Source organism: Parasteatoda tepidariorum, chromosome 1 (assembly GCF_043381705.1).
Source record: "Parasteatoda tepidariorum isolate YZ-2023 chromosome 1, CAS_Ptep_4.0, whole genome shotgun sequence".
Classification (NCBI taxonomy): domain Eukaryota; kingdom Metazoa; phylum Arthropoda; class Arachnida; order Araneae; family Theridiidae; genus Parasteatoda; species Parasteatoda tepidariorum.
Genome location: NC_092204.1, coordinates 107,508,461 through 107,520,507, shown reverse-complemented (window position 1 = coordinate 107,520,507; position 12,047 = coordinate 107,508,461). Strand labels below are relative to the sequence as shown.

The 12,047-nt window shown below is 32.0% G+C and overlaps 2 protein-coding genes across 2 annotated transcripts in view; one reads left to right on the top strand and one right to left on the bottom strand.

The window, feature by feature from the left end:
* Nucleotides 1-7,039, bottom strand: part of LOC107439463 (NAD-dependent protein deacylase sirtuin-5, mitochondrial) — a 48,938-nt gene extending 41,899 nt beyond the window's left edge. Inside the window, exon 1 of the mRNA XM_071184962.1 lies at nucleotides 6,879-7,039. The gene's annotated coding sequence lies outside the window, so the exon portion shown is untranslated. The remainder of the gene's footprint in view (nucleotides 1-6,878) is intronic.
* The window catches only part of LOC107439462 (rhophilin-2), a 105,272-nt gene that overhangs the window by 14,940 nt on the left and 78,285 nt on the right, over nucleotides 1-12,047 (top strand). The window lies entirely within an intron of this gene.

The window sequence follows — 12,047 nt, the reverse complement described above, 5'->3', positions numbered from 1 at the left end:
ACCGTCTGTGCTTAATTATCTTTGATTAATCTGGGTTAATTATATTTTATCAAACCAAGTTCACGGCCAGAGCCCCCATGTGGAGGTTGGCTTCAGGTATAATAGGATTCATAACGCATTTAAAATAAACAAATTTAATAAAAAAAATAACAAGAGATATGGAACAACCGCTCCGTATGAGCGTTTTGGCCGAAGTGTTACAAAAGTAGGGTGGCGCTGCTGTAGTGGATTCCCACATTGACCATCCGACAAGAAGCACCTGCCTTCAGGTGGACATATAAAAAAAAAAAATCAAAAAATATTTACATAATAGCTAAATATCATTTTACATTCTAAAATAATTATGCATCATCTGAAAAAGATTTCAAAAGACGTATTAATAATCAAAATATTAAAGAAATAATTTTCAAAATAAAAATAATAAATCTCTGGGAAAAAATAAAAATGTTCTAAAGGGGCTGTTTAAAAAGTACGTATATCCCGATGGGGGGAGGGGATTTGCTATTTTGTACGATGGGGAGGGGAGATATTATACAAAGTACATACATTATAAGCATACACCAAATTCAAATTGGACTTTTTCCTTCACATGTATTATACATATGTTTGTTCTTGTATTTTTTTTCACACGGCGACCACTTGTTAGAATGAGTAAATCAGTGTCTCTCGAAAAGCATTTGGAATGTCCTTGGGAAAATACTGTAGATTAATTGTATTGATCGTAGGAAATTATTATGTTGATCAGATAAGATTCTTTTATTTATTGATTCAAAGATAAAGTTAGGTGTTATTGTTTAAATAATTTAAATGAATAAATTATTTTAAATAAATATTTAATTTTATTTAAGACATAATTATTTTAATTTTTATGAAAAAGGGGGTTAGACTAATAAAATGTACGTACTCTAAGGGGGGGGGGGGTTAAAATTTCTCCATTTTTGAGTACGTACTCTTTGAACGTCCCCTAAAGAGTTCTGAAGAAAATGTCATTTTAAGTAATATCATCAGACCAATGTTTGATGTATTCTGCACATGTACTGGTCTTTGAAGGTCCATCAGAAAAAGCAAGTTTTTCGACATCAAAAGTATCATAAGGTTTAATTTTTGTTATCGTATAAGGTCCTATGTATTTCGGTTTCAGTTTCAATCCTGGTCCAAACTGTGTACGTTTTATTGCCACTAGTTAGTTTGTTTTCATCTTGGATTTTCTGTATTTGTAGTTTGGCTAGTTTCCGTAAGTCGTCGCGGCTGTTAACGAAGACGGCTTGAATTTCCTCATTCAGCATATTTGTAATTTTCAGATCTTGTTTTGTTTTAATAGCAGTACCAAATAACAGCTGAAAAGGAGAAGCTTTAATACTTCGTTGAAAAGTAGAATTAATGATTTTTCTGAATGTCTTTTACATAAGTGTACCATTTGTTTGGATCTTCTATTGATAATTTAGAGATTACAGAAATTATGATAGAATTTAAATTTTCTATTTGTTCATTTGCTCTCCGTAAACCTGTTGGAACTTGTATTATTACTGAGGTTAGCATAAGCAGATCTGGCAACAGAAAGAGGCATGATTTGTGTTCTATTAGTTTTGTTGACATGTTACACGATATTAAGTATACGAAATAGAGTTTAATTATTATTATACGTTTATATTATGTACTTAAGATTACGATAAATTAGATCCTGTATAAGCAGCGATTAAGAATCTTTATTGAGTAACAACAAAGTGGCGTCCGTTGATTTTGAACGAACTAAAATGATTGACGACGAAGCGAAAGCAAAAGATGCAGAGGTTGCATTAGGAAACGACAAGGTTGAGAAATTACGGAAAGAAAGAACAAATTTACGAAGAAAATTAACCACGACTTGTAATAAGTTTGATACGAAAAAGAAGGGGGAAAAAGTCGAGGGTAAGGAGCTTTCCTCAATATTTAATAAGTTAGCAGATAAAGCCGAGCGTTTATTCATAGTTGATGGTCAAATATCAGAATTAAGTGATCAATCAGATAAAGACTACGATGAAATTGAAACTTATAGAGAGCGCTTTATCGAAATAAAAACTGAATACGAAGACTACTTGCTAGTAAATAAGAGTCATTCTGTACTATCTGATACAGAGTCAGTTGGGAAGTTGAGACTTCTAAAGATAGAATTAAAAGAATACGACTTAGTGCCACGTACTTGGGTTGCCTTTTGGGCACAATTTAGTCGCATTGACGAAGATGCAAGTGTACGAGAGGAAGATAAATTTCAATATCTTCTTTCATCCTTGAAGCAGAGTTCAAAAGCTCGCAGTATTGTAAAATAGCTATCCACCTTCTAAGAACAATTACATTAAGGTTATCAAGCATCTCAAGTCAAGGTTTGGCAGACGTGATTTATTAACAGACGTGTTTATATGGGATCTTTTAACACTGGTAAACAACCGAGCCAACATTAAGCTTTCCGAATTGTACGATAAGCTCGGTTCATCTTTGAGAGCTCTAGAAACATTGGGCGTAACTACTCAAAACTATGCTGCCATGTTATACCCAGTTGTTGAATCGTGTCTTCCAAGTGATGTATTAAAGGCTTGGGATAGATTTTCATTAAAAACTGAGGTGGAGGATGAAGAGACAACTCAACTTACGAAAGAGAAATTGTTAGAAAAGTTGATGTCCTTTCTTCGTCGCGAGGTAGAAGGGGAAGAGCATCGGGCGTTAGCCGAAAAGGCTTTCGGACAGCCTTCAAAAGGAAAAAAGGAATCTTTTAGCAAAGAAGAACCAACAGTAATGACTTCAACATCTTCTTTTGAAAAGTCTCAGCATTAGGATTGAGAGCATTTTTTGTCAGAAAAGGCATGCCAGTCAAGACTGTCATAAGGCTGCCTCAATGAAGCCAGAAGAAAGAAAATCAATTGTTCTACGTCGTCTATGTTGTCTATGGGATGGGGAACTTCAACATAGAAGCCAGCCTCCGTTAAACTTAGTTCCAAAGAGATAGAAATGCGTAAGTTCCCTCCGGAGAGCCAATCCTGTGCGGCTTATAATAACGGGGTTACAACCCCGTTATTTTTGGATTGTTATAGTCAAATTAGGAGAATTCAGAAGGTCATAATTCTTTACAAGCTTTTTATTGAATTGTTCGATTATAGAAGCAGAAGTCGCACCCACTCTCCCAGATGGTGCCATTGATACAGTTATGCCATTGATACAGAGATGCCATTGATACAGTTTAAAAGATACAGTTCAAATTGAAACTCACCCGACTGGTGATCCAAGTTAACAGTAAACACCGTCTGTGCTTAATTATCAATTATCTTTGATTAATCTGGGTTAATTATATTTTATCAAACCAAGTTCACTGCCAGAGCCCCCATGTGGAGGTTGGCTTCAGGTATAATAGGAATCATAACGCATTTAAAATAAACAAATTTAATTAACAAAATAACAAGAGATATGGAACAACCGCTCCGTCTGAGCGTTTTGGCCGAAGTGTTACAAAAATGGGGTGGCGCTGCTGTAGTGGAGGCTGGATTCCCACACACACAATCGTGCACGAAACTTGCATACAAATGCAAACACAAATAACAAAGTTACAATAAATTGTTTTTTTATTTATTCATTATTATGTGTTGCCTTTCCGGTTGCTTTACGTTATTAGATTAAGCAAAAACACATTTCTAACAGTTCACCCTGTCAAAATAAAGATTAGCTGTATTCCGTATGCTCTCTCCTGTACATATCTATATAATAAATCTACCATAAAAATGTACAGTATTGTTGCAGTTGTCATCGGCACCAAATACGTTGTACCTAATTATGAGTATATTTGATATCTATCAAAACTTAACCTATCACCATAATGCCAATAGTGCCTATTACCAAAAATAAGCATCATGGCTGTCAATAATAGTATGTGGACAGAACCCCGTAACGAATAAGTACAGTTTCTCAATATTTCTTTTAAGCTCATAGCATATTTTTATGTCCTTTAGTATTTATTATCAAAATTAATGAAGCATCATTGACATCAATAGTTTGCTGATTTTTTTTAAGCCCTTTTAAACGAACTGATTAACATTAATTTTGTAAAATTAATAATTCTTGACGTGAATAAAAATATGGGTGTTTTATATGCTTATTCCTAATCGAATGAATTCCATTTTCCAATAATTCAGCACGAAACTTTTGTTTTTATATCAATTACCGTTGATTTTAAATTGTTTAGTTTCGTAAAATCATGATTTAAAAGCTAACAAAATAAACACGCGGTTGCAAAAAAATATTTGGGTGATGTAGTTTGCTTTTGCCACCACGATCACGTTGATCATTCAGATAACCTGGCATAACAAATATAAGTATAACAGGATGCGTAATAAACAACTTTTTTGTTTAGAGTTATAGGCTAAAAGTTATCTTTAAAATATTTGAAAAAAAAAAAAACTGAATCGTCCATAGCTTATTTTTAAAACACTGGCTTTTACTTAGTTAATGTTTTTGATTGTCTCTGCCTAAAAATCGAGCTTCGTAATTAGTTTTTAATTTTACTTTTTTAGATTCCTTTTTAATCTCGTATTTTTAGAGCTGACGGTATATAGACACACAGACAGATTTTTAAATATAGACACATTTCCTAAATGTCTCTGAATTTAAAAATCTTATTAAAAATCGAAAATCGGGCTTCGTAAAAAGTTGGCCTCATTCAGCTTCTTGTTGAATTTCGTATTCTTAGCGTTTACCCCGCAATCCGGGTATAGAGACACACACTTATATTAATAACGTTTTCGGACGAGGGATGAAATATGTTGAACAGTGTTCTGCTTTAAAAACCTTTCTTAAATCATTAAGAAATCAGCAGANATATTATATATATATGTATAAATCTTTTTTTAAATATTTTTTAAAACTATTTTAGAATAATAATTTTTTACATTCACTATATTTTTTCTCTATATTTATATCTATATTTATGTACGCAGAAAGGGATACAGATTTGTTTTGTTAAAGTAAAGAGTAAGAGAAGTTCACATTTGTAATAACTTATGTACTTTATGTTACTTATATTAAAGTGTCTTTATTCAAATAAAAAGTAAGTAAACTCAAGTGAGCCCCTGTTTTTTTATTGCTTGAACATAATTATTTGTTCTTCGACTGGTTCCTTTGCTTTTTAGATTATTAAATATGTAAGACAAAGTTATGAAAAAGTATAATTTCATTTAATATTCACAATTTTACAAACCACATGAAATTAATTAAAGGCAACTTTATAAAAGGTTTTGTTCTCTTTAAATATTTACTTTAATTAGTTTTTCAGTTACATGTTAAGCACTATATTCGTTTCCGAAATTTCATCTTTTAGCAGCACTATTTTCATGGCGTATGTTTACAAACGAGCCCGAAAATTGCACCCATCAGATTTGAAAGTTCACTTGCTTTTTCCAATCTGATTGCTACAATTAGCACTTCGATCAATGTAAAAAGAAAAAAATTCCATAACCGAAGAGAAATTTTTGTTCCACTTCGTGAAAATAATATAAATAAACATAGAGAAAATTAAAAAAAAAAACTGCCTTGAAATCTTTTACAAATATTTTAAATTATTTTATTATAACAAACAAAATATTTGAGAAACGGCGTTTCCCCCCCTCCCCAACTACAGCATTGTTTCTTCCATGTAGTTTTTTCCCAATATGTTTCTTCGATTTAGTTAGTTCCTAATATGTTTCTTCAATATACTTTGTTCCCAATATGTTTCTTTGGTGTAGGTTAGTTTCCGACAGGAAATCACTGAATCCACAACCATTTTGAGAACTTAGTATATTTCATGCAAAAGTGTTTTATAAAATGTAAGCTTTTGCAACAAATTAAAAAGAAACTTTAAAATATTCTCCAGATTTATTAATAGCGTAGCATTGATTTTAAGTAAAAGTAAGTCGAAACGGCAGAAATTACCATCGATATTGATTTGAATATATTCCTAAGAAAGAACAGTAGTTCGAATCAAATTTGAATTTTTTCGTAGCAAAAGTTTTGAATTGTTAATCCGTTTCCAGAATCAGAGTCAAACTTCTGTGTTCGATGCGTAAATGTTCTTTAAACAAAGAAATTGGAAGAAAAAAAAATTTTTTTTCAAAAAATTATGCTTACCTGTTTCTAAACTGATATAGATTTTCATTATAAAATCATTGATACGAGTAAACTACAGCATGAACTCAAATTGGCAGAGTTAACTGTAACCGTTTGGCGTGATTGGAAGAGTCACAAAGAAGTCACATAAAACAATTTTTTGTATTGATTTACGTTTTCGAGTTATGCAATTTAAGGAAATAAATCATGAAATAACTGATCTCATAAATCGATATATAAATTTGCTTGACACTGTTTATTATCTGATGCTTCTCATCTTTCCTTTATATGTTAAAAACTTCAACATTTTATTTACTTTTTCAATCTTATTTGCCTCACTAACTTTTGAAATTAATCACGCTCAATTTCGATACGCTTCATCTTTTACGTTGCTTTGGGAAATCGAGCATAAAACAAAAATAAATGGTTTTTCACTTTTTGTCAATTTGAGAAATGAAGTATGTACTTATTTTTTAAACTAATTAATGTTTTGATATGAGCGAAATCTGTCGAATAGTTTCTTTTAAAAAAAAAGCAAGTTTTAAAAAAAGTTGTGCATACGATGAACTCTTACGGCACTTCTTGACTAAAATTTCACTTCAAATTTTTATACGCGGCAAAGGATTAAGAGATCATTTTAGTGTTTTTATATTATTCATAAATAAGACGGACTGTTTATTCTACAGATATTGAAAAAGTTTAAAATGCTGACACTCTGGTATATAGTGTTTCGATTATTCCGATAAAATTTCAAGCATTATATTTTTACTTACTTAATTTTACGGATTTTCGCTTCGTGAGCCTCGGTAATTTATTATAAAATGCCCAAGACACTTATGTTTTGGTCGATATTGATACACTTGAGTGATCATCAGTGAGCTGTAGGCCTCGACACAGATCTGTGATCTAAAGCTGCGATATTGTCTTGGGTAAAGGAAGGTTTTCTATGTTAAATGCTATCTGGCTTCACGCTCGATTCTTTGACCGAACTGACCTTCGAAAAATACACTTTATAAATAGTTCTTTTTTTTTGGTTGCTGTTGTTGAAGAAAACTAAGATAACATCGGATGTGTAACACTTTGGGATCATCTGTTTTCATATTCTTTATTTTTAGTAATTACAGAATGCTTTTTTTTTCTTTTCAAATCAATTTAGGTTTATTGCCTCGAGAAGTGTTGTAAGTATGATTCCAGGAGATCGTATGTTTCCTTGCGATTGAGTGTCGAAATTTAGAAAATGTCGCCAGATGAGAATTTTTTTAAAGAAACTTGGGATGAAAAATATTCATATTCTTTTCTCACACAATTTTAAAAATTTCATTAAGTATTTTAACGGGATTCATGTGCCGTGATAGCATGGCTGATAGGGCGTTGAACATACGTCCAAGAAGTCGAGAGTTCGATCTCCGCCAGCTGAAGTAAAAGGAGACTGGTGCACGTTAAATCTGTCTGGTACAAAGTTCTCCAAGTTCCCATAACAAATCATACCTCTGCTCTGAGAGTACTGAATTGGTGATGGATTGCTCTCTGGTTCAGGTCAAAATTACGATCTGTGTATGAGAATGGATCCGCCCTGTAAAACTGGGTGTGACGTGTGTGTGTGGCTGAAGTCGTATTCTTGGCCATAAATGGAGCCACTGAAAAAGAAGTAATACACCCTCTGTCCTAAATTCGCTTGGTTTCACTCAGCAGGCTTACTAATATTGTGTGGGGGCGGAGTTATCGACCATGCTAACCTTCATCTATCAAAAGGTACCTCGTGATTGAATCCAGTTAGCATGTCTCAGTGAATTAATGTTTAATTTTTGTAGTGGTAGTTACGCTACAATTACAAGTGCCACTAGAAACAACAACGCAACACATGAGTAATTATTTTTTCTTAATGAATTTATAGTCTTTCTAACTATAGTACTCTTCTCGCCACTGACTCTGGGGTTCTCTGTTACTACAGAAACAAAAAAAGCTCGCAGAGGGATGCTTTTAATACTTCTTATTCCAATCAGTATCAAAACCTGTGCCTAAATGTTTACCTCACACCCTTATTTTAACTAGTTTTGTAATTTTACCTAGTAAACGGAAGAGCTTCACACAATCTGTAGAGGGAGCTCTCTTTAAGCATTGTAAGATTAGTCTTACAACGCTAGACATATTTGCGCTTGTATAGTTCGGTTGACTTTTTTTCTTCTTGTATGGCTCCCCATATTTTTAAAAACATTTCCTACTAACATTTGACTTGAATTAGATAGTTTTCAAAACTTTTTCGCGTCGCCAAAGGAAATAAAAACATTATATACTATCTTTCTAAAATAATTGACTTAAAAACGAATACACTTTAAATATATTAAAAAAAGTATTAAACTTCTTTTTTAAAAAAAGCTAATTTGGCGATATTTCGGCCATTAAATTTAAAATTATAAAAATCTATGAATAATTCTCAATGCTTGCACATTTTCCCGCCGAAAAAAAAAAGCCAAACGGTTTTAGTACCTCAAACGTGAAGCAAAGCTTTTATTTTAAACAATGCCACTATCCTGTAAAAAAATTATTTGCTCTTTCAAACCATAAATTGCTTGAATTTTTAATTTTTTTGCTGTTGCTTTTTTTAAAAAAAAAAAAATCGCCATTATGGAGATACTTACATCAAGACGCAAATCACTGAAATCAACTTATAATTTCTCCATGTTTGAGTCCAGAGAATATGACATAGCAGTAACTTTTAAAATGTTAAGAATTAAATATGTAAAAAAAATAAAATCAATTTCCCAAATCTGCGACTATTCTTTCTTTTGACATTTTGTGTCTCTTTTTTTTAAAAAATTAGCACAGGGTTCGCTTGTTAACCTACAAATCATGAATAACTGTTTCAAATCCACAACAGTTTTAATATACTAGTATTATTCGCTAAAAAGCAACAACAGCGTGCTTTCGAAGAACAGCCAAACAGAGAAATTGCCAGTATTATCGAACAAAATATTTCCTCAGCAAGTTGAGTTATAAAACGATTATTTACGATCCCTTGTTTGTTTTACTTCAGCCTTATTACTACTCCACATAACAACAGCAATTTTTCTCTTCCTTCCTCTTTCAGAAAGGGGCAACGTTAGAATTTATCGGGCAGATTACAAATAAATCATCCATTGTTTTATTATTTTCTTTTCCTTCCATTTTGAGACTATTTTAATGTTTGGTAACGAGACCTTATTTCGTTCTAAAAGCCAAAATTCTAAAAACAAATCTTGCTTTGTAATCGGTTTGGCTATTAAAGTTCCGATTTAGATTTTTCTGCTTTTTTTCCGACAAGTGTTTCACTGTGTAAAATCAGCTGTGTAAAAATTGCCCCCAACCACCGAAGCGTGTCTATCTTTACAACTCTTTGAGGACAGTCTTTAATTTTTAAAATAATATGGATTTAGTGTTATGTGTGGTCTTAGAATTTCTTTAATTTAGATTTTGATTCATCACATACTTAATTTGCGTCTAAAATGTAAACTTCTTTTTTTAATTTTTTCAATTTAAAAATACAATTAGACTTTGCTAGAAGAAAAAATTTTTTTTGACTCCCTTTAGATTTTCGCTTTATAAGTGTATTGATCAGTAATACTAATAAAATCGATCTCTCCATATTTTATTAGCAATTTTTATTCAATTAATTTTCAGAATTGTTAATAAGCGTACAAGTGTTCTTTAAACTATATGATTTTAGAAAGCTTACTAAAAATGAAGTCATATAAACCTACGCGTTAGTGGTTGTAAATACGCACCTAGGTCAAACTGTTGAAGGTAAGAGAAATTTTTCTTTTTAATCATAAATCTGACGAACTTTTATCAAGAACAACAATACAAAAGGTGGAATTACGTTAAAGTTTTTATAATCAGCTCATTTGTTTTATGAAACTGTAAGGTTGTTGTTGTTTCTATTGCCACTTGCCAAATACCAGCAAGCCTGCTTGGGAAACCAAGCGAATTTCAGGGCAGGTGGTGCATTTCTTGTCTACAGTTGTGCCATCCGTGTCCGAAAATACTACTTCAGCCACACACACGTCACAGCCCGTTTTACAGGCCGCGTTACCCATTTATTCATCCTCAGATGGTAATTTTAACCTGAACCAGAGAACGATCCATTTCCAATTCAGTTCTAAGAGATATTGATTTGCTGTGGGATCTAGGAGGACTTTGTGACTCCGACAGATTTATCGTGCACGTGGTTTCTTCTGTCGACGGGATCCGAACTCCCGTTCTCACGAACACGATCCCAACGTCCTACTAACCAGGCTATCTGGGCCCAAACTGTAAAGTTTTTGTAATTACATTCCACTTCTCGGTTTTTAGTGTCGCCATTCAAATTAACTAGCGTTGCATATTAGGCAGTTCCTAATTCTAACTTGGCTTAAATGAAGGTTTTTCACTGCTTAAATTATTTCAACCTTTAATGCGCGTCTTTTATTGAATTCAGCGTCAGTATTCTCAAAAATACTTGTAGTAATTGCGGAACAACACTTTCGTGCAACTTGAATCTGAACCGTAACAATTAATATAGACTTAGTTTTATTCTTATTGGATAATAGAATAATAGAAAAATTTATCTCCCAATTAGATGTAGGATTTACAAAAAATAAATAATTCTAGTTTTGACTATAATAAAATCTACAATTTGTACTTAGAACAAAAATCGTTTTTATATTCTACAATCGTAAAAACCGATTTTCATGATTCATAAGTATTCATAGCATAGTTCTACGTTCGTGGCTTAAAACTACTGTGCCATAAAATTTATTTAACAATATTCTAAAAGAGTTATAAAATTATTTTCACTATTTATTATTAGTGTTATTACTTTATTTAAAAATAAAATGAGCGAAAACAAAAACAAACAAGATTTTTAGAAGTCTTATAATTTCACAAAAGCCGGCCAGGTGGCCGAGTGGTTAGCGTGCCTGACTGCGAAGCCAATGGCTGCGGGTTCGAATCACGCTCTGGGCATGGATGTTTCTCTGTGTTGTCTTCTGATGTGTGAATGTATGAATGTGGCCCACCCTATGAACGTGGGTAATGTTGCTCGCCTTCGTGACTTTGGTTCACAGGTGCCCATTTGTAACGATAAATGAGCAACACTTCCGGCATCTTCTAAGGCGAAGAACGAAAGTTCAGTGCCTGCCGTTATTAAAAAATAATAATAATAATTTCGAAAAAAAAAATCCTATAATTTTAAATTTAAGTCCTCATATTTTTTTTCAAAAAAAAATTTATATATATATGTTCGGTAATATTATTAAAATCTATACGTCATTTTTTTCCGTTGAATGTTTATGTAAATAAGCATGATGTCGAGCAAATTGTGCCAATATTTTTAATTACTTTTGCAATTAGTTTTTGTTCATTATTTTTGACTTTATGTTAATATTATTGTTTACTTTTGCATGTATTCTTAATTTAATGTTAATTATAGTTAAATATTAATATTTTTTTATTTATTAAAATGTATAACAAGATTCATGGTCACGTCAGACGTTAGGAACTCAAAATTGTTTCCTGAAACATTTGTTAACATCTGGATGTCAACCCATGCTCTATCGATTTGTATGCTTCATTCATCTATCGAGTCGCATGAATCAATGGATAGATTAGAAAATACGTCATCTGATTTTTTTTTTCTTACATTAACGGGTATCCAGATACATAAAACGAATGTTTCGGTTTTCATTCGTTTTTTTTTGTTGTTGTTGTATGTTTTGTATATTTAATGACAATAATGATTCCTTACAATAATGATTTCTTTATCGTCTTACGTTAAACAAGTATGAAAATTTCAACTCTTAATGAAAAATGTTAAAAAAAATGGCATTAAATGTTTCTAAATGTTATTTTTACTATATATATATATATATATATATATGTGTGTGTGTAATTTTTTCATTGTCTTAAGAAAATGACATTGTTTGTCA